The sequence below is a fragment of the Anomalospiza imberbis genome, chromosome 15 (assembly GCF_031753505.1).
Source record: "Anomalospiza imberbis isolate Cuckoo-Finch-1a 21T00152 chromosome 15, ASM3175350v1, whole genome shotgun sequence".
Classification (NCBI taxonomy): domain Eukaryota; kingdom Metazoa; phylum Chordata; class Aves; order Passeriformes; family Viduidae; genus Anomalospiza; species Anomalospiza imberbis.
The window spans coordinates 14,441,334-14,468,310 of record NC_089695.1 but is presented as its reverse complement, the minus strand read 5'-3'; positions in this window follow the sequence as shown (position 1 = coordinate 14,468,310).

The following is a 26,977-nucleotide window of genomic DNA, read 5'->3' as shown; positions in this document are numbered from 1 at the left end:
CTCTGACATGTGCACATGAATTCTCTTTCTTAATGATCTTTAAGCATTATTAAGAACAAAAGAAATCCTAATAATGATATAAGCCTATTAAAGGATGACAATGATAAATCATTAATAATGATGCAGAATGGGCAGAAATGTGCATTTAGCACTGCCACTTCTGCATGTAGAAAGAAGCAGGATGATGTATTTTTATTGAATGAGGATGATGAAGTATCCCCCAGTCTATTAGCAACCAAACAAGATGTTAAACAATATTTATCAAGAAGTTATCTAAAAATGCACACCTAGAAAACTTGAAGCAAAAAGTCCTGTAGCACCTGGCCAAGGTGTTCTCAGGCTTTGCAGTGGTTTTTTTTTTTTTTATACAGTTGGAAAACAATTGTCTTTCTAAAGACTGGTGCATGATTGATTTGTGTCTCTCCTCACCACAGCTGGGCTCTAGCTTGTGCAGCTCTGCCATGCACTCCAGGGCAGGGATAGAAGTTGGCTGGAAGATCCTCATGTCACTACATAGAAAAAAAAAAAAATGTCTGTGCGGCTGTCTCTAAAATACCTCAAGAATTATTCAGCTGGTACTAAAAACAGTTGTGGACACAGAGGCTACACCTACCCTGCAAAGGTGTCACACACATTAACTCTTGTGTCTGTGCTCCTCAGCCACATTTCTCCTCTGTGCCCTGTCCATGCCCCAGACCCCTCTGGAGAGGCTGCACACAGGATTGTTGGGATGTCTGAAAGGAGAAACTGCCACGCTATTGCATTTGTGCTATTTGATGGAAAATTGCCTTAATCAGGGACACTGATTCCTAAGCTAGGATGTGAGGAGCTGTAAATCGGTGTAGTACCTCTGCTTCTAGCAGACTTACAGGATTTGTGTCAGTGCTGGAATTTGCCACTTCGTTACAGAGCTCCTTTAGCAACAGCCTACCCTGAACGAGGCCCCAAGGCCAACGAGCAGAGGTAGCAATTTTCTCTTCACCGTGGTAAATAGCAAACTCACAGACATTATTTTAATCAGCTCTAAGTGCACAGGAAGGCTCTGTGCAGATAGGTGTGTATTAACAAGGAGCACACTCATATCACTCTGCTAAGTATTTTTGGGTGGCCGGTCAAGCATAGCTGCCTTTCAAACTGCCTCGGAAGGAGAAATATTAATAAACTCCCTGCAGCATGCAGATTTGATTGAATTTCTCATGGATCATAGCCCGCCTGCAGCAGGGTGGCATACCTGTCAAGCTAAGACATTGTTCCATAATTGTTCCTGATGCATTGTGTGCTAATTACCATTGCTGAAAATAATCTCCAAAGATTATGGCAGGCATCATAAATAACAAGCCAGCGGTTCGACACCGCATTATGACAAGGCCTCAATCGCTCTTATCTTTTACTGGAGTGGAGCCTATGCATTAGCTTTACTAATGAATCTTTTTCATTTGTACAAGTGATGTTTCCATTTGACAATGACATGAACATAAAGTGGAGGTTAATTTACTCTATTCCGAGAGGTTCATTATTTAACCTGACGTTGAGGACAAAACAATGTAGCCTAATAGATGGCAAATAGAAATTAGTTGTGATGAATTTTGCCATTTAACACTCTGAGCGGCGGTGCACAGAGCGAGAGGATGAGTTTGCTTCAGCGGCAAAACCGTTTTATTTCCACAGTTCTGAAAAAAAAAAAAAAAAAAAGAAACAACCAAAAAAAGATTCTCCCAGAATTCCCCTGCACCTTGTAAAACACGATGGATTTACACAGACATAAAAACTGCTGGAAACTAATGGCCCAACGTTGTCATTGTGTCAATTTTTATCAGATTAGTTGGCATTAACACTGTATCACCGATTGCCTTACAAGCCAAGCTGCTGTGAATTGGATTGGATTCAGGTAGCTATTAGAATTGCCAATTTAAACACTCGGGGCTTATCTCAGCTTTAAGCCATTGACAAAAAGGTTTGGTCACTTCCCTGACATCTTCTGACATGTGTGCTCAGGGCGGGTGCTCAGCATCCGGTGGCTGCCTGCACTCATCCCTCTAGGCCTTCAAATGTATCTATTCAACATTAATTTAACATCATCCAATGTGGTTTGAATCAAGCAAATATTTCCCTTGTTTATTGCACACGCTCATTGTGCTGCTTCGAGGAGGTTTATTAATAGTTTGCAATAAATTTGTTAAACAATTTGCAATAAATTATGCAGTCATATTTATAGCAGTGACACATTTTAGAGGACAAAAGTTGACCTTTCCCATGCCTCAAAGAGAGAAGGGGCAGGGTGTATCCATTACAACTCAGCTTTTCATAGGCTCATATCCTGGTTCCTTCAGCTCACACAGAAGATAATATGTATCTGCTCAAAAGCTCATTTAATTTATTTACAAACAAAGGGACATATTCTGCGGGACACTGTGAACGCTGCTGGGCTGGGTTCTGATGGGCCACAGGAAGTGGAACCTGTAGGGTCTTTTCAGAGTTGTTTGCAGGACAAGGAACCCTTTGGATTTGGGGTTTGCTTGTTTTGTTTAGTTTTGGAAGGGTTTTTCTGTTTGGGTTTTATTGGTTTTTATCATTCATAGCTTGACAAAAAGCAACATCTTGAGAGGAAACGCTCCAATTTCAACAGTACTGCGTTTTCCAACAACAACAGAAATGTTGCATTAATTACTTCCCAATCACATCTAATATTTAGTCAGCAAGAGTTGTGGTGATGACTCTAGGGGTTTCTCCACTTCTCCCCTGACCCCCATCTCACCCCCTGCTCTCAGCTGTTACCTGGCTCCCCATCACAGACACCTCCAACCCTTCATTTCTGGACCACCAAAGAAAGGGAAGTTACAGGCAGGGACACACACAAGTGGAAAGTACAGTCTCGCTCTGCCACCTCTGGAGGTGGCTCACAGCAAACCTCCCCTCTGCCCTCAGCTCCAGGGTTTACATCCCTCTGTCGTGGGGCCATCCTCCTCCACCTTCCCCATGCACATACAGCTGGGAATACAGAGTGGAAAGAAAAAAGGATCCTTATTTTTCCATATATTTCCAAACATCAGGGCAGCTCAGGTTAAGTCTGTCCTGACAGAACATCACGGGATCCTCAGCGACCACATGTGGTCAGGAAGCAGGTTTCACACAGAAATGAGAAGTGCCTCTCAGGAGAGAGGCAATTTTTCCTGTCAGGAGGGATCATTTCTTTGGGGGTGACTCAGAATGTGAAGGCTACCACCCCAAAAGCAGAGCCTGTCCAGGGTGCCAGTGGGATAATGATCTCATTCTTGGAGAGAGGGAGCACAGTGGTGAGAAAGAAAGAGCATCATTCCAGGAGCAACCTGGGCAGCAGTTTGACTATGCCTCATTTTTACAGCATATTATTACAGCATTACATTCATAGTCCAGGGTCAGCTGCCATTTCCTGGGGTTTATAACTTGCCTGTTTTAATTAACATCAGGCTTAAACTTGGTAGGGAGGCGGGGTCAGCCCAGATGTTAATGTTATTCCAGAAGTGCCTTATATCAGTGGTGTTATTTGAAATACATTAAACAAAGAACATCTAGAGATGTGCCATTTCCAGGGTTGTATTTTAGATAAAGTAAAAAGACCAGGCTTTGCTTTGGAGGAGCATAATTTGGGACAGACCTTATGCCTCTATGAGCAGCTCACCCCTGAGAGACAGGAAGAGTTTGTTCTCTGCTGTCCAAGGGAGTTCCTCTGGACAGGATCAGCCAGGAAGGGGGAACAAGCACCCCAGGTGTCCTGTCCAGGCTGGTCTGGGGTCTCAGCAGGGCTGATATTAGCTCAGATGCCGTGCTTTATGAACTCAGCAGCACACTTGCACTCCCCAGGAGAAATGATTGCTCAGTGTTATTGTGCCCAAGGAGCTCTGCCCGACAAAAGCCAAGCCCTCATCTGGGCTTTCCATTGTCCCCTTCCCTCATTACCCTGTGTAGTGAAGAGCTGGCTGTAGAGACAGGCAATAATGCTTTAAAGAGTTGCTTTAAATACGTGTTCTCCAGTTGCCAGGATGTTTTTGCTGGTGCTGAGGGTGCAGTAGCACGCTGATGCCGTTCCAGCATAGTGCTCACTGACACGTGAGCAGTATTTGCTCACACACACAGGGCTGCTGGCTCCTTGTGCAGGCTGTGCAGGGGATCTCAGCTGAACACACAAAGTTCTGTGCTCGTGGCACCAACATTTCCAATGGAGGCACCAGGACGCGGCACAACCTTTTTAGAAACCTCTCTAATAGCTGGTGATTCAACGGGTTGACGTTGAAAGAAGGGGTTGTCTTCACTATTCTGGTTGTAGGTGGCTGTGAGCAGTGCTGAAGCCCTTTCTCTTGAGTTAGAGCTTGCAGGGATTCTACCTTAACTCTGAATGCCAGCACTGTTGTGCACATCAACAATTTCCTGTTGGCTTAACCCCAATTTCTGAGCTCTCCAAGTCCATGTTGCGTTCTAAAGCTTCACCTGAGTCAGGCTGATTTATAATCTCTCTGTTTCTCCGTGCACTGGTCTGTGAACTCGAAAGCTCTTGAAGCTTTATGAAAAATTTCAGCCTTCTCACTAAAAATGTCACTCCCCAAATCAGCACAATCCTGCTTAACCAGCCCCCACCCCGGATCTCACCTCACTTGTTCATCTATGAGGATCCATTTCTAAGACAGGAACGTGGTGCTCTCCTCATGTTACAGACACGGAGCAAAGTGTGAAGGGATACAGGACTTGCCTGAGATGATGCTGGGAATCTTTGGCAGAAGTGAAAGCTGAACACAAGACTGATAATTTCTTGGGCTCTGAACAATTGGCCTTCTTTCCCCAAGGTACGGACTCTTCCTAAGGACTGATGCCTTCTGCTTTTGGCTGTGGAGGGGGCGTGGGGGAAGCAGCTCACAAAATAGCCCTAGCTTGCATGCTGTCACAACTAACAAGAAAGAGAATCAGATTTTTAGTCTGTGGGGGCTATTCCCAAAGGACATAGAAATTATAACTAAGAGAAGGAAATCTATTTCCAGACAGCTTAAAATTATTCTGCAAAGGGTTATCTGTCTGTTAGGACAAAAAGTTAGAAATCCATACATCAAAGAGCTCTAAAAAGAACTTGTTAGTTGCCAGTTACATGATGCTTTGAGCTAAGGACTGGGCTACCCCATTCCCAGCCTCCTTCCTTTTCTGCATAAATTAAGAGCGTCATATCATCAGTCTTGCTGCATCCCAGGGCTGCACGTTTAGGGACGTAGCTGGTACAATAGTTTTTTCCTTTGTGGTAAAGCTACCAGAAGTGCCCCAGGCAAAAAGTGACATTTCTCCAATGCTAACAGAGAAAAATGCTAACAAGCTAATTTTGCCTGTTTTGCTTTAATTTTGATTAGGGACCCACTGGCTACAGGTAAAATCTCGGTGTGATGGAGCTGCAAGTGTGCTGTTTGCTTTGCCTTCACTCATTAGTGAACAGCAGGAGCAAATGCAGTGGGTAAGCTGATTACAGCTCTTGGCTCCTTTCACAGGCAAGTGGTGAATTCCTGAGGACCACATTCCACCTAGGTGTTATATCCCCTGGTGTCCCACACTGCAGTCACACACCCCGAGATCATGGCTAGAGCATCCCACTGGTTTGGGGCTGAGGGTTTGATTGCTTTGTTTGGGTTTGGGTTTTTTTTTCTCACGCAGAAACTCGATAACTTCACCAACTCTTTCCTGGATGCCTTTTTATTGTGTTTACCTTCAGAAAAAAAGCAACATTTGATCATGTGTTGAGAAGCTGCATGTTGCCTTGTAAACTCAGAAATTATTTTCAGGTGTATTCTGTGGGCATTTTTTTCTCTCAGAAAATTAACAGGCCTCTGCAGCAAATACCCACATATAAGGTATTTATGGAGTCCTCTTCATTTTGTTTCTTGGAAACAAAAAAGCCCCTTCTGCCTGCCTACATTGGTGGGACCGAAGCAGTGATTTGAAAAGGAATTGCATGTCTGTAGCACAGCACATCAGACAGATGAGGTCACGTTATCCAAAGGAGGACAGGGACATCACTGAGCCTGCTTCCACCACCTGCAGGCATTGCTGAATGTGTCAGTGCTAGTGAGATTTTCCTGTCTTTTTCTTTAGTGCATTTTCCAAAGGGCCACGGCTCCCTTACAGAGGGATAATGTGGAAGGGCAGTGGATGTTTCTGTAAGCCAGAAGTAAAGGTGGAAACAAGGAACATTGGTAGCATATGTATCATAAAACTGTCTGAAAAGGAATGCAGCTTGATATTTGCTGTTCCTGGAGGTGAAAATATTGCAAGTAGAAGGAAGAAATCTCAACACATGGAAACATCTGCTGTAAAGAGGCACTGGAGAAACAGCTTTGTATTAACGTGGGAGGTGCAGCCCCCAGTGCAGCAACCCTGCACACGAAATGACACCGGAGTCCCTGTGGCCACTCCTTACCCTGGACTCATTGCACAACTCTGTAGAATACTTGGATGCCAGGAGAAGAGTTATCCCCTGGGCAAAATTACCTGGCTGCCAGAGCAGTGCAAACACAGGGAGGCTTGGATGGGCTTTTAGTCCAAAACTGGCCCCACCAAGCTGTGGCCTGTCTTGCCACTCAAATCTGTTTCATCCTTTTCCTCTCATCTTATTCCTTCCTCATCTTCACTCTCAGGATCTGAGATGCATCACAAATCTACATCCCATAAGAGGAGAGAACTGTGGGTTTTCTGAGCCCAAAAAAGCTGTGACTTTTTTTGTTTAATGTCAGGGGTTATTTTCTAGCTGGCAAAATTTATAAGCTGTTCCCAAGATCCGGGGATGCAGATTCAATAAAGGCAGACAAAAAATTTGAGGTTATGTTCTTCAGAGGGGAGCGTCTTTTGTTTGGTTGGTTTGTTTTTACTCAAAGGGCATTTTTAATTTGTTCCTCAGTTAGCTGTTTCCAAATATATTTGTCTTTGCCATCTTCCTCTTTCCCTGCCTCTCTGGTTCTGATTTTCACAGCCATTAGTAAATACATCACCAGTGGGATCTTCTCTCTAGGATTTAGGTTTGGAGTTAAAAATTAATTTCATCCCAGAAAAGAGGATGAAGGGGAAAAGTGCAAGAAAAGGAGAAAAATATAATAAAAATAATAAGTAAGAGAGAAATCACAGAGATATTTGGATGAGACTGAAGAATATCCATAATTTATTGGGAGAGCCCTGATGCCATAGACTGACTTTGACTCACAGTGTTCAAAAACATGTTTTCCTCAATTTGTTAACTGGAATATAAAGAAGATTAAAAAATTAAAACCCATATTAGACTGACTAATGAAACTATATTCCAGCATGACACAAAAATTGCATATGAATGGAATTGTTGATGTTTGCCAGAAGCAAAGGCTGCTCACACAAACTACTGGGACATCCTGTAATTGTCTGGTGAAATTCAACCCCAAATTGCCAGAGCTCTGTGCAGACAGGCTGGCATGTGTTTAAATTTGCCTCCTAGCAGTATAGTTTGCATTAGCATTTCCCAGACACACATGAACATTAACTTACATTGCTCAAGGAAGTTTAAATAGTTAAAAATCAGGTAAACCAGCTCAGGTGCTGTATGTGACAAGGGCTGGAGGCTGGATGAGGGGCCACTGCTCCCCATCACCTCCAACTCCTTCTTTTCTCTCTCTTGTAGGTATGCCAGCTGGATCATCTGCATGACCACATCCTGGTGAAGCCATTCATTAAGTAAATGCAATTTAGTGTATTTATTTATTCATTATTTAGTGTACTTATTTAGTGTGAACATAGTAAACTAGCCTTTACTAAGTTAGTTCACTTAGGCAAAACCAGCTCTAAGGATCCCCCATACAAAAAGCTGAATATTGCACAGAGAAACAGACAGATCTGGAGATGCAGAAGATGGCAATGTGCTTAGCCAGTAAAACTGCAGCCAGAAGAGACTGTGTGATCACAGCTTTCTGCCCTGGGGCAGGAAGGGCTTGTTCTTGCCCAGACTCCTGATTTTCCTTGCCCAAACTCCTTATTTCCATCAATATAAGTGAATGCTGAAAAGCTGTAAACTTTCCATGCAGTCATTCCCAATTTATTGCATCAGGAGGGAATAAACATCATACATTTTCTACATTAGATCTACCCTGAGCTGAGCAGGATTTATTTTATTTAGACCACACATTGTGTGATGTATTTATAAAGCAGAGTGCTCTGAAACAGAGTTCTGCTCGGGGAGGTCTCAGCTGAGCCATTTATTGAACACACTTTGGCGAGCTGGTGAACATCAGTGAAATCTGGAAGTGGCACAAGATGCTGGTCAAGAGGATAGAAAATGGGATAGGATGAAAAACGGGGCAGAGTAGGCAGGAGCCTGGAAGTGCTGTTAAACTCTGAGCTGTCCTGCAAATTGTAGGACAGCATCTTCCCAGCATCCCCCTGGCACGCCATGAGTCACTGCTGAGGCTCCACACTGAGTTATCACCATTTAGAGTGGCATTTCCTTTCAGACTGCACAAAGCAAAGGAGCCATATTAGTAAATTTATTGAGTATTTCATTAGATCAATATGGAGTATGATTTAGGAGCCTCTGCCCAGGCTCTTTAAATCTATTTAATCAAACCAATTAATAAAAAAAATCTAGAAAGTTGAAACATATCCTGTAAGGTGCATCATAAATATACTCCCTTATTTAGGCTTTTGATCTCAGCCAGGTAATTAACGGCTTTGGTTAAGTTCAAGTCATTCCCTCATGGCTGCTCGTGGTCATAAAGCTCTGGGGCTATGCATAGCTCATGGATTTATTATGTTTTTTTCCAGTTGCAAAAGCTTTTCTAGCTCTGCTTCCTTTTTCCCTCCCCTCCTTTAATTCCAGCTATGTAGACTTCTGTGGCTCCACATCCCAGTTAGAAATGCAGTGCTTTGTGCAACAACAGGATGGAAAGCAGGGCCCTTTTGTCTTCTTCCAGCTTTTGGAAGAAGACTAAAGCCTGGATATCCCAACAGTTTTGTTGGGATAATCCTTCTCAGTGAGGCATCAGCTTCACTTCAGGAGAAATGAGACAAACCCAGCAGGACAAGGACCTTCTTCTCCCTTCCATATCCAAAAGCAACAAGGTGGGAATATATTTCTCTGTGGAGTAAAGAGGCTCAATTCTTCAGCTAGAAATCTCTTAGCAGTTTAGACAAGAATGGAGGAAGCTGGAGGGAGAAAAAAATCTGTCCATCACAGCAGGGATGCATAATAAGCTGAAGAGAGAGGGAGATTGTGAACACATTTCTTCCCAGAGTCTTTACAGTCAAGATAGCAGCTTTATCTTGCTTTACAATCAAGGAAATCCGGGCTCTGGGGGAGAGAGACAAGGGACAGATGAATGGGTTTCCTCTAAGCACATGTAATATATATCAGAGTCTGAAGAACATTGGTCATAACTCTTGGACAGTGCCCCAGAACAAAATAAATAATGAGGAGTGCTGGGCTCACCTCAGGAGCTGAGGAACAGGAAAGCTGAGCCTGTATTCACTGCAGAGAGGGAGTTCCTCTCTTCTTTCTGCTCACAGTAGGCATCTGGTTTTACCTGAACAGTTACGGGAGGTGGGGAAAAAATAACAAAATAACTGATCCACTTTTTTAACACTACTCCCTAGAAGAACAACATATCTTTCCTAATGAGTGTCTGCTTAATTTTCCACAGGTATGTGAACATCACAGGAAATATCCTGATGTATTCCAGGTGATGAAAAGTCCTACATAAAATGTCAAAGGTCCTCCTTCTACTGGGGATCAGGCTGGTTGGTAAAATAGCCTAAGAGAAGCATGGAGCACTGTGGGAAAAGTTTACATTTTCTCAGTGTGCCTAGTTCCAACAAGGACTGGTGTGACAGGAATAAAATTGCTGTGCAGCAGAGAGAGGGAGAGGGAGATGTCCACTGGTTACCCAGCTCTACCAGAAGCTTCAGGATGAGTCAATCTGACCTTTGACTATGTAAGTAGGAGTCCACAGATGGACCAAACCCTTAATATGAACCCTAAAGGAGGGCACAGATCATAGCCTTGTTTTAGTTTACAGTTTGGGCTTTCTAACTGCATGAGCATCCATGTGGCAGTGAAAGGAGCAGAGAGGACCATCCCTTCCTGAGAACATTTACAAGCACAAAGACCCAATCACAAATCCTTTGAAGAAAGCAAAAGTCCTTCCATCAACTCCAGGTGGCCTTGGGTTCACACCTGAATGATTCACTGGTGAGGGTTTTTTGGCTGAAGCAAAGATGAAAGAAGATGCTGCTCTCAGAGCAGGTTGGGGCCCATGCTGATCACACCCTTCAATTTTATTTTCAAGAAGCCATGGGCCAGACAGAGTCCATTTACTCTAATATCCACTCAGCCCTCCTGCAATCAGAGCAAAGGCATTATCAAATATGTCTTATTGCCAGAGGATTTCTAAAGTGGCCAGGCCCCAGAATGGGGCTCTTCCCTGCTAACCCCCTCGGCTTTCCCAGGGTTTGGGGTGGCCATGGTCACTGGGCTTTGGATAAACTGCCACCAGTGAGGTCCCATTCTCACTCAAACCATGATCAGCCACTGCGAGTGGGGGGGAGGCAAAGGGACTTCTGAAAGCAGGAAAACAAATCCATAGCTAGTAAATTATATATAGCTCTTATCCCACAATTAGTTTGTAATTCTGAAGGACTGCAGACAGTCAGACTCCTGTGTAATAATCCCCAAGATCAGATTCACATTGAATTGAAGGACTTTGAAGAAAGATAGGCAACAAAAATTAGGCCAGGATCTATACCAGTTTACACTAGTAAAAGCTCTGTCCCTAGAAGGGGTTCTAGCAAAAAATGGGAGGCCTTTTCTTCAGTTAGTTTTTTATTTGCGTAAATTCTCTTCCCCTTTGGACGTTTCTCTGTCTTAAACTCAGATTCTTCTTCATTACTACTTCAGTGTTGGCCATAGTGGAGTTACTCCTAATTTACACTGTTGTAAGACACTGTCAGAAAACAGTCATCACTTTGGGAGAAAAGATACATATTTCCAGTCTGGATAATTAAAAATAGACATAGAAAACAATGTGTGTTTTATATACCACATCATATATGTGTATATAACATTGCAAAATAGGTGGTAGTTGAATTTATCCATTCATCATAAATATTGATTACTTGCGTAGTAAGTGATAAATCAAAATGCAGTAATCACTAAATCAAAGATTTATATGAGTAAAGAGCAGCAAAGCAATTAATCAGTTCCCTGTACAGCCAATGATTAATTAGGTTCCAGTCTGAAAGTATAGAGGCTGGTTTACAATTAAGACTATTACAGATAGGCTTTATATATATTTTCTTTTTAAACATCCTGTTCTTGAAAAGGAGATAAGTTGACCCCAAACAAACAATGCTCTGAGAAGGATCAGATGATGCAGCTGTGTGTTTACATTCAGGGCTCTCAGTTCCTAGAAGCACAGATCATAGCAGGCAGAAGCAGCAGAAGTTGCTAACATCTCATAGTCAGACCCTTCACTCTGCCTAGGCTTCACTCTGCCTCTGCTCCACACCTTGGCATAGACAGCCACCCCAAAGCAATGGGATTTGGGAGCTAAAGCCATCAGGAAGTCTCTTTGGGGGCACCACTGATCCTGGTGGCTGTGCCTGACCAACGCAGACGTGGGGTCCTTCTGACACCCAGACAGAGCAGCTTTGCAAAGGCAGGGGGAAAGCTGGAAACGCCACCAGGTGCCCCAGATCTTCCTGTTGCAGAGGAAAATGTGTCCTGGTGAGCCCTAGGGAGCTGCAGCACCCCAGCTGGTGACAGGGACACGGGCAGCACCCCACACAAGGCACAGCTCTGCACACAAAGTCACAGTGAGCAGGTGCCAACGGGGTTATCAGGACTCCCTGATCTAGATCACAGCAGAAATTGTTGGTGTGCTCCCTACCATGCCTTGACATGATCCATGCAGGATTCAGGTTTGATTCCCCAGCACTGCTCCAGCCCACTCAAGCTCTGGAGCTGACATGGGATCAGCTGTGCAGCTCAGCAGAGCTGGCACAAGACAAATATTTGTTCCCAAATTCTCCTACCAGCAAGAGCTTCTCCTTATGCCAGCCAGCTGTTTGGCAAGAGCTGTTTCCTGTTCTTATTCATTGTGATGCCTCAGCCAGGCCAATTCTTGTGCCTGGGAGAGAGCAGCATTAATGCCATGTGATGTCTATTTTTTCCCACTCCCTTCTCCCAGAGAGCTGAAGAACAGGCCTGGGAGCTGCTAAAAAGCAGAGAAGAGCAGCAGGACATGGTCAAGGTGCACCCTTAGTTCAGAAGGATGAAGCTTCAGTTCATGCAAAATGTTGTTTTTTTGCTTTCTGCAGCATAAATCCAGCTGGGTGTTGGCAGCGACCATCACACATCTGCACCACAGCTGTGCTAAACTGTACCTGTTCCACTGCTCAGATACTGGTGAGCAAGAGTCAGACCTGAAAGGGAAGCTCTCGAGGAAGGAAAACCACCTTGTACCAGAGAAACCTGTTTTCTTCCTTGGCTGTTTTTTTTTAATTTCACATGAGTATTTTTTAGGGTGCTGACTGCACCTCCCTTCCCTGGGAGACGACATGATGGGGATGTAGACACACAGATGTCTCCAAGAACTCTGTGTTTTGGCTGAGAGGCTCTAGCTGGAGCCTCCTTCACCCAGACACTGCAAATTACTCTTTTTATATGAGGTGCATATCTAAAATGCAGGGGTCATGAGTCTGTACCCCACCCGTGCACGTTCCCAAGGTTCTCCACATGCCCAGCTAAGCCAGGTGAGAGCTCTGGGGCTGTGTGGGCAGTGACAAGTTCTCAGGTAATTAGTTTACTCATCCAGAAAATGCAGTTAAGGGTTACCCAGACAAATCCAGATTTTAAAAAATCCAGTATTTTTTAGGAAAAAGTCCAATCATGTTGTTTGACATTTTCAAAATTAAATGTAACAGCTCTGTATTTCAGCTGGAAGGTTTTTTGAGACCAAATTTGCTCAAACACAGGCTTTTTATATATAGATGTATACCCTTTTTAAAAACAGAACAAAACAACATGTTTTGCATAATTCAAAGTGATAGTTTTCAGAGGAGATGACAGTGGGGAGAGCTATTTCAGAAGAAAACCTGCTTTGTGTTCTCTTAAAATGGTGAGCAAGCTGAAAAATTAATTACACACACATCTCTAAAGCACAGACTGCACAGAGCAGCCTGGGCCCAGGCAGAGGTACCTTAGAAGTCCTTCCTGGCCAAAAATTGGTTTTTGATCCTGCTTCACCTCTGAATATAAAAGCTGGACGAGGGGTGAGAGCATCATGTGGCTAATGGTGGGTGCTCTGCACAGAGGCAGGATCCTTCCTGCAGAGCAGTGCCTGCAAATGCTCTTTTTGACCTCGTTTTGCCTCAACGCCTGCATTACTCACTCTGAATTTGGCTGTGTCTACCTTGCTCTCAAGCCTCTTGTCTCAACTTATTTGTGTTAAGTGTAGGACACCTGGACAAAACAACCAGAGCAATGCCAAAGCTGTAACCCAACCCTGCGTGTTCTGAAAACTGCAGAGGAAAAAAAAAAGGAGCACTTTTTTGGTGGGGAGAGAGGGAGAGGAAAGGGGGAACTGGGATAAGGAATCAGCTAATTAGCCTCATCTACATTTCAGCTACACGGTTCACAGGTACTAAATCATTCCTGACATATTTGGGTTGCCATTTATTACCAAAATTATTCAATGTGAATTTTGCCATTTAGGACGTGTTAAGAAAAATACTTACGTCTTCAGAGTGACTCCAGCTCTGATCCCTTCTGACATAACAGCACCAGTGGGCCCCAGTTTAAGTGCAGGCATCCCTGCCCACAGTAGCAGCCCAGGCCCACAGCTGGATGCACAGCTGGATGGGCAGGACTGCAGCACTGGGTTCACATCGAGAGACTGGGGTGCTCAAAATTGATTTCTTAGGTCAAAAACCCCACACCTCCACCATCCCCCACAAAGCTACAAATTAATACCTGTGCTCTGATAATCTCAGCTTTCAGTGGAGTGTTCCTGAGATATATTGGAGATTTTGCATGCATAAAGACTTAAAACTTGGTCTTGAAACAGTATAATCACAGTGGAAACACAGCTCCATGCCAAAGGACACACAAATATGTGTACACACACATGCCCCACATGACTGTTAAGAGGCCTTTTATTTTTAATTAACTCTTCATTGTTCATTGATGAGCTCAACATTGTGTTGAGCTGCAGCTCTACCCCACCAAAAAAAAAAAAAAACCAAAAAACAATACATTAACTCAAACCCACTCAGCAGACAGGTCCTCCTGAGTGGGAGGATTTACAAAGATGAGTGTTTAAGTCATTTCCTTGCAGCCTGTTGCCCTCCTGATCCTCTTGGTCCAGCTCTCTTGGGATCCCCTCCCAGCTCTTCTTCCCTTTTACTCTGCATTTTAAATCCCAGCCCTGTTAAAGCCTCTGATGCTTTCAGGTAAGGCCACTAACCTGAATTATCACCCCCTAAACTGCACTCCAAGCCCTACCACTTGTGGATGGCAGCATCACCAATACAGACTTTAAGACATAGTGGCTAATTTCAAGGAAAATTTGACCCAGAAACCAAGGTCTCCGAGACAGGAAGTTCACACAGGTTTTTTAAAAATAAATATAAAATAAATCCCCTGAATAAATTATAAAAATTATTTCCCTGAAAAGGGAAACTGCTTTTAGTAATGCCTGCTACAGAGAAAATGCTAATAAACTCACACTTTATTAGGCATTAGAGAGTCAATGTAGAAATGTTGGAATCCCAGCTCATCAGTCCTGTTGTTCATGGAAAAAATTTTCTAATCTGGATTTAGTTTGCTCTGGGACACCGCAGCCAAAGATAACGCTAAAAAAAATAACAGTTGCCTGTACATTCTCTTATAAATTAGTTAACAAAGCCCACCCTACATTTGAGGTGATGTTCCCCACATTAGTGACAGGCTGATGATGAATTTTAATGATATATTTTTAGCTGGCCAGCTCCACTGCCACTGAAAATCAGCATGAGATCACAAGCACACAAAAAAAAAAAGCAAAGCTGATTTTCACCACTTTACTCATTATTGTTGAGAGTATGTTCATTCCTGTGTCTCTGAATTCAAAGAGGAAAACAAAAATAGCCTTTTTCATTTAAAAAAAGTCAAAGTGGGAGGGGTTAGCTGGCGAGATTTTTCCAGTGAATGGGTCTTGCTTTTGCAACTGGCTTCCAACTGAGTCCAAGGCAGTCAGAATTTGACTTTAAGACTATCTGCTGAGCTACTTTCCCAGGCATTTGAAACAGATGAGATGTAACAGCATTTTTTTCCCTTAGCCAGGGCCAGTTTCCTATCAGAGGTGCAAATTCAGATTTATCTACTACAAGGAGCTTAATAAAAAACACCCTTTCCCCTCCCCCAGTCACTGGTTATCATAAACAAATCCCTCAGCAGAAGCTAAAAAGAAGATACTTTGAGGTTAAAAGCAGCCTTTAAAAGAAAATGATGTTGTACATCATCCCAAAATTTAATATGACTTTATGCACAATAGTAATGTGCCTGGTAATGCAAAGATTTTTCTAAAGTAGCTTAATAACAATCCAATATTCTCTTCCTTAAAAATGAAAATGTATGTCAAAAAAGGATCTAATGTAGCTGCATCTTGTATCCATTGATGGAGAGAGCTGATTTACATAGATAGCATTTAACATACTATCATCATTATCCTATCAGTCTTCTGTCTAATCTGGAAGCCTTGAGACAGAGTTCTCAATGTTCTCTGAGGTAAAAAAATACCAACCAAAATTATGGTAAAGGGGGAGAAAAAAAACCAGTGAGGGACAGATGAATATCAAATCAGATGAGATAAAAATGGGACTTTTTTTTAGCCAGCAAAGAATGAGCTTAAACTGCTCAAAAGTGGATAAAACAAATAATGTTTGAGACTGTAGCATACAGTACCACAATGATTAGGGATAAAAGAGAGAATTATGTTAATGGCCAGGCCTGCATGTGCTTGTGGAGGCTGCTCTTAGATTGCTTGTGATGGCTTGAAGGATGCAGATAGATAGTGTGGATCTCTGAAATCCAGGTGGTGTACAATATGCATTTCCTTTCCCTCTTACCCTCTTTTGCATGAATTTAATGCTTGTGGAGGATGTAAACAGCTGAAGGAGGCCTTCTAGTGTGAGCAGGATGGAGCCACATGTAAACCTAGACAAGGTGAGACTGTTTGAAATGAGATTTTATGCTTCTCTCTATTTGGACCAAGTTTGCATTAAATTGCTCATCATCAACGCAAGTGTGAGGTTATGGCTATATCTCCTACCCCTTGCTCTCTCTTACTTTTAGTCTTTCTTTAAACTCAGCAAACCCTCGAGTGCTTGTCCCTTTCCCAGCCCTGGTGTGTCCCCCCATGCTGCAAAGGGCTGCCCCAAGCCCCCCAAAATGCCCTGTCCAGAGACACATGCAGGTCTGCAGGTCCATTCACACTTCCCAGCCATGCCACGGGGCTGAGGTTTTCAGAGAGGAAGCAAAGTAACAGCACTTCTGTTTGTCCAAAACCCTTTTCTTTTGAAAACAGGGCAACTAAGCAGGTGGCAATGCAGAAAGGCATATGAGGAGACCGGGGCAGGGCTCAGGTCAGCAGGTTAGGGCATCAAAAACAGCAGAAGAGAGCTGGCAGCCAAGGAAACCACCCAAGCTCTCGTGTGAGGTGACATTATGGCCTCGAGGCTGCCTTTGCTGCACTCTGCATCTTTAAACTCTTATTGAGGGGGCTTAACTGCAGCCACATGAGCCAGGCCTGCTGCAGGGACGTGCCCAGGAGCCACCCAGACTGGGCTGTCCTCCCTAGGCAGCCTTGTTGTGGGATGGCATCCCCCCATCCCTCTGTGCACAGCCCAGGATGTAGGGCAGGAGGGATTTTAGCACAGAGCTATGGGGGCTGCAGCATCCCATTAGCATCCCATGGATGTGATGCTCCTGTCCTGGGTCCATGTTGGAGGCATGGCTGGGCAGATCTTTTCCACCCCTTCCTGCACTGAGCAGGATGAGGTGCATGCCTGTGCCTGACCCCAGAGCATAAGAGGATCCTTGGAGTCTTATAGAGGCCAGTATAGCCCAGCCACTGGGTCATCCCACCTCTCCTGCCAGTCCTTTGGCTCCTGCCCACTTGTCTGCCTGTTTGAGAGATTGGTTCCCTCAGTCAAAACTAAAGAGCTCTCATGATGTAAGGATGTGGTCGCTCTCTTTGTCTGAGAAGGCATGGCAGGAATTCCTGCAGCGGAAGGGCTCCAAGCGCTGATCCGAATCTGCCTCGAGTGAGCTGGGTTAGGCACATCCGTCGTCATTTGGCTCAGGCCCTTCAGGAGGAAAAACAAGCAACACCTCTAGCAGAAAACAAGGATTTACCTTTGCATCCTATTCACCTCTCCCAGTACCCAAAACTGTCTTAGCTCATTGGAGGGTGACACACAAATTCCCAAGTGATCCCCAGAGTGAGCACAGGGACACGAAGGAAATGGAGCAACCCTCTGGCACTGTCTGTGCCACACGTGTCCCCATGTCATGTGGCTGCTCAGCCCTCATTCAGTGCTGCATCTGCCCCTGCATAGAAGCCACTATGATGCAATATAAAGCCTGGTCTAGTCACTGCACCTCATTATGAGGAAGAATAGAGCAAATTTTCCCCTTACATGGACACGGAGAGCCAAAGCCGTGCTGCTACTGGCGGAGTTCCCCTGTGGTTGCAACTATAGGGCACCCAGCAGGGATTTAATCCTGTTGTAAGCAGCATTATCTTGAGCTCAGGTATTTGTTCTGGGCTTCACTGGGTTAGCAGTAGGGATCAGTCCTGCCCCCAAAACCTAGTGGCTTTCAAGGTGGAACGTGATCATTTTATTAAAGGGATTATGCACCATTGTTTGTTTGCAACCACAAAGCACTGGACTCAGTGACTCGGGAGGTGCCTTCCAGTCTTTTGCTGCTGTGTTGCTAATTGAAAGAAAAGCTGTTGGTTCCCTGTCCTCAACATTTATCATACACAAATTCCTTGGAGATCTTGCAGGTTTCCCTGGGAGCCCAAGTATCCTGGGACACAAAAACTCTTTTTGGAATTTTTAATTCATATATACCCGTCTCAGTTTCTAGTTTTTTTCAGAAGTGGAGGAAAAAAACTGGGATCATAAAAGAATGAGGTGTGATATTATTTTTCATAAATACATCTTGCTTTGACTCCTTGATATTGCCCTTTTCGGGTGCATGAAGCCTGATCACCAGAGCTCAGAGCAGCAGACAGGAGAGATAAATGGCAGACATCCAGACTAGGAATAGCCATTCTCCTTACACCTAACCTAAAGCAGGCTCAAAAAATATCTCTTCAAAAACTAGTTCCCTGAAGTGAATAGTCTGGAGCAGATGAGATAAAGGAAAAATGAGATGCAGAAGGTGTAGCAAACCTTTTCCAACCAGCCATGAGGTTAAATGGGCTTAATGAAACTCTAGAAATGAAAATTTTCCTGAGGAGAAATAGAAATACATGGATCTTACCACCTTTTGGATGAGTGGGCACTGCTCTGGTGCAGCCCGAGCTATTTACCTTGACTGTGGTCTGAGGGACTGGGAGATAAAAAGCTGGTGGCTACCATGTCTACTCGTGCCAGGTGGGCTCATGTTATTTAGAAGCAAGACTGAGTTTGTAGCACAGAACTTTGAGCCCAGGGAAGCAATAATCACATCACCTCACCCTCCAAACAGGGGAGAAATGGAAGGATTTTCCTTTAAAGGAGATCATCTGGAAGAGATAGAAAATAAATCTTTTTAAATACGATAACTGAGAATGCCCTGATCCTGGAGACAGACATCTAAGCAGATGCAAAAGACTCGTTGAAGACAAGCATTAGTGTTTGTAAGATAAAGCCTTTATTGATACTTAAAGTTCCATCAGTTTAACTAAATGTATTTTTAAAACTCATTTAGTGAAAACATGCAAAACCCTTGGGCAGACACTCTAAAATTGTTTTAATGGTTTTAAATTGAATTGGCTTCATGATTCCTTACTAAATTAGACTGTGATAACTTTAAATTGTTCTGCAAGTAGCCACACAGCACTGTGCACAAGAAAAACTGAGACAAGTTTTCAATGCAATTTCAGTCAAACCACCTTAGATATAAGTATGGAAAAGACTTTAAACACAGGAGGATCATTAAATAGAGGATGGAGACTCAGCATCTAAACATACAGAACAAACTGAACCTTGTCTGCTGAGACACAGCATTAAACTTCTAAAAACTAATTTATTTGCTTTCTTAATTGTTCTGTACAATTTTTAAGTACTCAGGTGACTGCTGATAAATGGTTTTCTAGAGTCAATCTCTGCAGCTCTCATGCTTATTGGAGTCTACTGGGCTTGACACTCCAGGAGACTTCACCAGAACTTTTAAACTTTATTTTTTTGGTTCCTCCATGACTTTCTGAGACAGAAAGCAAAGAGGTGATAATAAAATGGCAGCACCCAGAGACAGCAGTGACAGCTCCACAGACTATGATGCTGAAAGAGTGACAAGTATTTCTAAAGGCTGCTTTGACAACTTATACTGGAGTTTTCCTTTAAGTTACAATCATTCTTCGGAAGCAGTGAAATTGGTGCCTGAAGGATCTGAAAATGAAGAAATAAACTTGTGTAAAGTTGGCAGTATCTCATGGAGCATCAGGTATATCTATAATGCCCTGTCCTACACCTGCCAAAGCTGCCTCAAGGCCCTTTTGCTGTGCCATGGTACTGCAGATTATTAATAAAGCTCCTGCTCGGCTCCTGACCACTTCGAGGCAGCAAACGGGGAGTAGGTGTGGGATGATGGCCTGCCTCACTGGTTCCTGTCCTGCTCCTTGGTGTCACCCCCAGGCCTTCCCAAGGTCTGACAATGGGACTGTTGTTACCTTCCCTACTCCAGGCACTCCTGGTTGCAGGGGGGGATCACTGGATTTCAGTGTCATTGTCACGAGCAGCTTGAGGTTTGCTCTCTGCTCTCTGTGCACTGACGAGGCTCTGTGGCCACTGGACAATTCCTCCCCCAGAGCCCAGCAAGGAAGGGAAGGGACCCAAGTCCATGAGGACTGGCTCTGCTGGGATGGCACTGGCCACCACTGCTGTGTGTGAGTTATAACTTTAACAGCTGAGGTGTTTAAACCAGGGAAATCCAGATTCACACACCTGTCCCAGCAGTGCTCCAAGCAGAAAACAGTTTCCTGCTGCACTCTCCATTCAGGATTTAGCCTGAAGTTTCAGCCTAACCCTTGAAATTTGCTTTCACCTGCCTAGTGAAATGATGGCTTGCTTAAATAATTCGGTTGCTGCCAGCTTTATCAGCTGGACAACAGGTTATTACTGTTTAGAGGGCAGCAAATCATTCCATGGGGAAGTGGGAATCATCTGTGAACTGCAAAAGCTGGCTGGCAACCAGACAAACACCAAGATGTCAGGGAACTCCTGGGCCTGCTGCACTTGGCTTGCACAGTTTGGTCCCTTCCACCAAAAGGCCAACATCCTTAATTTTGTCTTTTCCCTGGAATGGGGAAATTCCTTCTTTTCCAGGTGAATCAACAGAAGCTCACTGAGATTTATGGCTTTGATGAGTGAAATTTTCAGCCTTGAATCTACAGACTGATGCTTTAAATACATTATAGAGATTATCAGCAATGTATCAAGGTGTCTTTGCAGGATGGTATAAACTTCTACTGCACTACTTATTGCCATAAACCATACTCCCAGGTTTTTATTTATATGCGCATTAGCTCGATATGATTGGATCTGTAGCCAGCCCTGTGGACTGGAGTAATTTATATATATCAATAAAGGTCTCCAGCCAGCCACTGGGTGCTCTGAGGGGAACAGTAGTTCCATTTAAATCATTAGGAACTGGAGAAATTGAAAATAACTCTCTATTTAGAAGCCAAGAAGTAAGACAGCAGGCAACAGAGGTCCCAGCACAGCAAGGCTATACTAAAGAGATTGTTAAAATGTCATTTCACTTACATATAAGCCCCAGAAAAAAAAAATTAACCCTTTCCTTCCCATACTTGCTGCAAATAATACTTGAAAAGAAAACATTTTCTTCAAACCTAAAGTGTTTTAAATAATCTCGGGGGATATGACCATAAAACTTTGAGCGACACGTTCAAAGAATTCAGGGGAGTTTACTTGCAAAATTAATTTTAAAAAAAGACAGAAAATCTCATTACCTTTGCATTTGTTAATGTTAGAGCTCAAATGTAAAAGCAGCAAAAAATCCCTCAGTGGCTGGATTTTATAAGGCACAAAAAGCCTACAGGAAGAAGTGTCATCTTGTCTACCTAAAGCAACCCAACCCAATATTATTAAATTTTAACATTAAAAAGTGTGAGGTTTTTTTTCCTTTAACAAGCAAGGAAAGCACTGCACACTCATCTAGCATAGATCTGCTGAGGTTTACCTGCCTCCACTGCTCCCAAGTTTCCCATGGTTCATGGATACACTTGGCTGGCAGTCTGGGCTTTCACAGTGTTTATATAGTAAAAATTTCATCTTACATTGAACTGTAATGACCTGTAACTCAAACCCAGCTTGATCAACTTCCTATAATTTTTTCAAAACTTCACTTTAACTTTCTGCAAAATATAGCCAGCAGGTCACAAGGAGGATAGGGAAAAACTGTTTGAGCCAAAAAAAAAAAAAACCATATGAAGCTACACAAAAAAAACAGGCTGTAGGGGCTTATTGCAGGGTGAGCTCTGGAGCCACATGATTCACATGTCAGGACAAAAAAGTATGTGGGATTGTGAGAGAGAAAAATCTGCTAAAAGAGGGCCTTGCCCTGTCTTGCTGCTCTGTATTTTCTTCACTTTGAACTAGAAAAGCAGTAGGAACATGCAAGTTCCTTCCCTCCAGCCCAGCCCCTCTTGCAGGGGTGAAGTGCCAACACTTCATTTTGCTTTCTCAGACCTGACATTTTGTGTGAGAGTCTGAAACAGCGGCATGGAGGATTTGTCTCCTGCAAAGAGAGCCCAATGGGTTTTCTTTCTCTGTTCTTTACTTCACCTGGGGAAAAAAAAAAAAAGAACAAATAAAAAAGGAACCCTCCAAATGTGCTGCTAAGCTGGGGAGCAATAATTTCTATGCATGGCTGATGTGACCACATCCCAGAGTGAGCCTTCCCCTCTCCCATCACACCCCCACACCCCAAGAGGGGGAAAAAAAACTTGCTTAATGCATAACAATGCCATCGTGTGCGGGAGAATTCCTGCCTGGAAGGAAATGTCCCCTCCAGAGCCCCCGCGTGCTGCTCCCAGCTCTTTGAACACTCCTGCTGTCCTTGTGCCCCAGCCAAACTAAATCCATTTCTATTCAAAATCAGATACTGCCTCACTGTTCCAGGTTTTGTTTTGTTTTTTTAAGAGGTTTGTTTCTTACATTGGGTATTTATTTGCAGTGGGTTAATTGATGGCTCATGAGGCTTCACTTTTCCAAGGATATTGCTTTCTGCTCTGGGGAGATAGTGTGGGCTGGTGGACAGAGCCTTTGGGTAGAGTCTGTGGAGATCTGAAATGGGGTTTGGAGGAGCCCATACCCTGTAGCCTCTTTTCCCATCCCTTAGTGAAACCACCTAACCCTCCTGGATTAATGCATGGTCTCAGCTCTCCCACTGATGGAGCGGTTGCTAATTAATATTGTGAGAATGTTGTATTTAATCCCTCCAACGAGAGGGCCTGAGTTAATATCTGTATCTTGTGTTAGACCTCGTGCCCTGGAGGAAAGTCATCCTAGGATACATAAGTGGGAGGAAAGAATGATGTGATGATGTAGAGGAAGGATATAGGAGAGGAAGAGATGTCAGTGTGATGGGGCAAAGGTGAAGGAAAACTGCATGGAGATGTACCACAGCAGTGGTAGCTGATGAATGTGCAAAGTTTGCACCATCTGCTAAGAGTATCCAGCTCTTCCAGACAAGGAAAACTGGGCTGATGCTTGTGGGTGAGGTGTCACTGCACTGGCTTCAGTGGCCACAGCCTTTTCTGGGCTGGACATAAGAACAGGACTGTACCTGTTCAGCTGGGACTGTGCCCAGGTCCTGGCCAAATCATCAGATCATGGGCAAAGTCCAAACTGGAGTTCCTGAAAAGATTTCTGTGCATCCTGCATGGTATCAATGGTCCTTCATAGTTGTTGATAATTATGGGGCTTTTTCCTGAGTAAGTGCATTAGTGCCTCATATTCTCGCTTGGTTGGAACCGCAGGCACACGGCGCTGCAATGGCTGTGTTATTCTAACATTATTAAATGTGCACTCTTCTTTTATTAGGCTTTTTAATAACATTTAAGTTGTACTCCTGGGAATTTTTGCAGAAAGGGAACATTGGCCAGCCTAATTTGTACATGAAAATACCCCATAGGCCAAAGAAACAAGATTCAGATGAATTTCACATACAGCATGACTATGAATACAAGCACTGAAGGAGCTTTGGGGTGTAAAACCATTCAGCTAGGAATGCTTGAATCCCATGTGTTGTGCTCTCGAGGCTGTATCTTGTTTGTGCACATTACTGCTTACACTCCACATGTATTTTTGCTTCTTTAGAAAATGCACACAGGTTTTCTCATTTCATATATAAAAGGCTCCTCGTTACACCCCACAATGGCACAGTGGACAACACACTGCCCTTACAGGGGACCCTGCTCTGCATGTCAACCCTAAACCAGTTAATTCCCAGGCCACCAGAAACACAAAGCCCTACGGGACATCCTGGGTGAGTTGTCCAAGTGCACTCCCAGCCAGGAAATCTGTGGGTGTAGAGTGATACTGGAAGAGGAGGCAGATGCTTGTGTCAGGCACTGTGGGGACAGATTCCTCTCTTGGGGAGCTCACCAGCTCAGGCACGGACGGGATCAAAGCTCTGGAGAGGAGCAAGCTGCCAGTGCCAGCTAAAGTCTCTGAAGACAATTCTCTCCTCTTTGCTCTGGCTGACACTGCTGTTAAGGAGCTTTTATCTATAATCAGCTGTTTGTCATCTTCCTTGCTACTTCATTATCCCTTTTGAAAAAGTGTTTTGCAATAATTTTAGAATAGTAAACAAACAAAGTCGTTTTAAAAGGGAGAAAGCTGTGCGTAACCCTTTTCCTTTCCCTGGGAAAATCATAACTTCAACTTAAGTGTTTCAGTTCATCTCTTTCTTGGAAAGCTAGCACACACAGATCTTGACAGAGGGGGCTGCAGGAATTCACCGGAACAGCACTGCATTTTCTTGCTTACAGCTGCCTTTACTGCTGCGGGGTTACTGTTTTCCTACAATACTACACAGTTTGAAAAATTGAACTGTTAAAAGTGTAAGAATAGAAAATGCACAGCATTATGTTCAGAATTAAAGTGTCTGAAGAGATATTCCTGTGACAAGAAGAGGTTTTGTAAGGAATGGAGTTTGGCTTTTGGTTTTGCCAGAAGTTCCCTGACTTAGCTTAGGTGAATCATTGAAATGTCTGTGTTAATTATTCTCTTTCTAGTTTGTTTCTTTAGAACCAAATAAATAGCTTCTTCTCCATCAGAATTCAGCTATTTTCAAAACAAATGCCTGCATTTTTAAAATGGAAAATTATTCAGATAACTGCTTACTGATGGGAAAATTATAACTTCCTTCATGTTTGTGGAGCAGTTTTCTCTACATCCAGTCACTCGTACACAGGATCTCAGCTCTGGCCGCATAGTTTGCAGAATTCCCAAAATGCACATTGTCAATGGTAAGAGCACAAAGATAGGAGAGATTGGGGCACAGGGGTTGAGGGGAACAGTCCATTTCCAGGGCTGCAACACCGTGTGGGAACCCTGACTCAGCAGTGGGAAACGAGTTGCGTGGTCACGTTTCTCTAAAGCTTGCAGGTTATTCTGTGGTTTCTTTCACATAAAGTTCATGGGAACATTTTGTTCAGTTTCATCACACAAGTTCTCTTTTGCACTTCTCATGTTTCATTTTGGGCATGAAATGATGAACAGACCCAGAACCTCAAAGAGAAACTCATTGGAAACCACAACATTTCTTCAGTCTTCGTTTTAAATCCAAGAAAATCCACAAAATGCTCACACTTTCTATGAAAAACCATCAGCTGGTTTAAGGAAAGATCCTAATCAAACCTTCCCCTGATTTTAGTGAGGAATTCCTGATTTATGCCAGAGTAAGCAAAGACAATTCGGGGGAACAGTGCCCAGGAACTACGCAGTGAACTTGGCCTGGGTTTCCTGTTGATTAAAAAAAAAATCTGAAAATAAATGAGTTGGAACACGTTAGTCCCAAAATGGGCTCACTTTCAGCCTGCACAATGGATATTTTGAACAATTTCAGTCACAGTCCATTTTCCCTTGAGCAATTTATCTGCATCTTCACAAACCATCCTGGGTGCAGGAATATCCACAGGGAAATGCAGGTCCAGTCTCAGTGGAGATGTGCACAAGGGATGCAGATACTGGGCTTGGCTTGTGGATACTCTTTCAGGATTTTGCTTTCTTGTTGGCACTGGAAACACACATACCAGAGATCTGAAATGGTATTTGCTGTGTTCTGTGCTCACACAGAATTCACACAGAATCACAAGGTTGGAAGAGAACTTCAAGATCAACAAGTCCAACCCATGCCCCAACACCTCAACTAAACCATGGCACCCAGTGCCACATCCAGTCTTTTTTTAAACATATCCAGGGGTGGTCCTCCAGCACATCCCTGGGACGCAGGGGGAGAGACAAGCCATTGGTTCTCCTTGGGAGCAGTGATGGAGCTGGTTTTATCAGCACTTGGGAAGTGGTTGCAGTGTCTGACAATGGTGCTGATATATGGAACACATGTGAGAGCAGTGCTGTGCACATGTGGCCTGGTTTGCACATTACCTTGTCATTTTCTCTTTCCTGCAAGACAAATGCAAGGAGGGTGATAGACTTTTCAGAGGCTGGGAAATTATTTTTGTGTTTTGCAATTCTGTTTTAGCTGGTGGTGAGACTGGCACAGTGTCGAGTGTGTTTGTACCACACGTAGCACCCTCCTAAATAACCCTGGTGTCAGACGGTGACGCTCGCAGCATTAGTCCCAATCTTTCTATATATAGTGACTTATTGAAAAGGTCTTACTTCAAAACTGCTGCTGCTGCAAAATCCCTGTTGCTGAGTAATATGACCCATGATATTTTATATTTACTAGAGCAGATCTGTCTCATCCCTGCTCCATTTGATACTGCAACAAGAGATATGTGCAAAGAGTTAGTCACTGTGACTCACATAACCTAAGTCTCTATAAAGGAGCTGTGTTTCATGCTTTTTGTCTTCTTTTATTTTCATAGAAAGAAAAAAAAAATCAGCTCTAAGTGAATCAAGAGTAAAAGGAGGAGATGGTAGTAATCAGTTCCACCTAATGATTGATCAGTTTGTGAGGAATGCTGATCAACTCCAGATGTTGCATTCCAGCCTCAAAATGTGATCATCAGTTCAGAATTCCCATCTGGTTTGTCTGACAATGACAGAAGAAGTATTCCAAGAAACTCTAAAAAAAATATGTGGGTTTTGGGAGAATCTCTCTTAGCTCAAACCAGTCTATTTGCCAGTGGGATGTGGTAGCTCCCTTCTGTGAGTCTCCTTTGTGTGTTCCCAAGTGACTGGTCTATGGATGGTATCTGACAGAAATCCACCCACTTTTGGAGATATCCTTTTGGATCACCCTGACTTTCAAGGCCAGGGATTTCTGGATGCTGCTCTGTCCAGTTGTGCTGGTGGAGAACTGTTGGTGACACTCTAGTGTTAATATTTTAACTCCCCTCCAAAATCAGAAGCTAATTCAGTTCAGCCATCCTGCCCATTTGCCAGATGTCACAGGAAGAAATGACTGCCAGGGACTCATCAGTGCTTTGCATTTAGAAACTTTTTTTTTTTTTCCCCTTAATTCCCAGAGCTCTGCTTCCCTTATTTACTC